A 1,410-nucleotide genomic window follows, 5' to 3' on the forward strand; every position below is an offset into this window, starting at 1 on the left:
GCGGGCCGGGTGACTAATCCCCTCGCTCCGCCGCCCCCCGCCCCGGCTCATTGAGCCTACGGGACCTGAGGGACTGCGCCGAGGACGCGACCACCCCCCACGCCCGCCTGCCTGCGCCTGGAGGTGCAGGCGTGCCTGGTGAGGGAGGCCGGGCCGTGGTAGGCTGCCCCCCACCCCGGGGTAAGGAGGAAGGCCCTCTCCCAGGGACTCTGGGTGGGCGGTGGGAAGTGCCGGACTCTGCTCTCCTGGGTCCCCACTGACCCCGACCCTCACCCCACCCAGTGCAGGGTGTTCAGCCGTAGATCAGCCCTGACAGGCCCCCCACATCCAGACCCCCCCTTCCTTGAGCTGCAGGTTTCGAGGGGCTTTCGTGTGCACAGGCGCACTCCCGAGTGTCAGCTGTGAGTCCCATCTGTGACCTCGAGTTCCTGCCCACCCCTGCTCCGGGGGCCCTTGGGTCCAGGCCCTGGACTGGGCCCCCTGGGCTGTGTGTGCAGGGTATGCACCCAGGCCCCTGCCGCCGATGTGGATGGGTGAGGACCGCGTGGCGATGCCTGGGGGGGGGGACTGCCCCGTGCCCCGCTCCCAGGTCTTTGCTGAGGCCCAAGACTTCTCCATTTAGGGCCCCCAGGGAGACCTGGACGCTGGTCCCTGGGGAGGGCGTGGGGAGGAGAAAGTGGGTGGGAGGGAGTCCTGCAGCCCACCGCAGGGGGCTGGGCCCTGAATCCCCCAGGCCACTGCGGGACCCTGGTCAGAAGCTCCAGGACTTCTAAGAAGGTGGCAGGGGGGGCGGGGAGGAGGGAGGCAGGAAGGTGCCGGCAGCCTTGCAGTCAGCAGAGGCAGAGGAAAGCGAAGCACCATATAAGGAGTGGGGATCCGGAAGCGAGATTCCCCTCTGCCTCCCAGCAACAAGCGGGGGAGAGGGACCTGCCTCCTGGGCTGCCCCACGGCAGGTGGGTCCGGGCCCCAGGCCTTCCGACGTTCCCTGTGCACAGGTAACACATACGCTGCCTACGGCCAGAGGCCCACAGGCACAGGCAGTGCCAGTCAAGTCACCTGAGCCCTGCTGCCGTTTCTGTCCCCTCTGTCACACACACACGCTGCACACTCATCCCCCAGTCATACCCCCCCCACACGTCCCCCCACATGCACACTCATCCCCTCCAGCCCGCACCCACACACACAGACAGCTGCCCTCTGTCTCGTTCACACACTCAGGTGCCCGCCGCACCCACTGGGGTCCCCACCCCCACGGCGCCCCCTCCCCACCCCGAGCCAATCTGTCTCCTCCTTTCCTTTCTGGGCTTCCGCCCCTGCGGCAGGGGGAAAGTCTTTGTGGCAAAAACTCCCCCAAACGGCTCTCCCGGCATTTCTAATTCAGGGCGAGTGGGCGGGCAGAGGTGGGCGGCG

The sequence above is a fragment of the Pteropus alecto genome, unplaced genomic scaffold, assembly GCF_000325575.1.
Source record: "Pteropus alecto unplaced genomic scaffold, ASM32557v1 scaffold105, whole genome shotgun sequence".
Classification (NCBI taxonomy): Eukaryota; Metazoa; Chordata; class Mammalia; order Chiroptera; family Pteropodidae; genus Pteropus; species Pteropus alecto.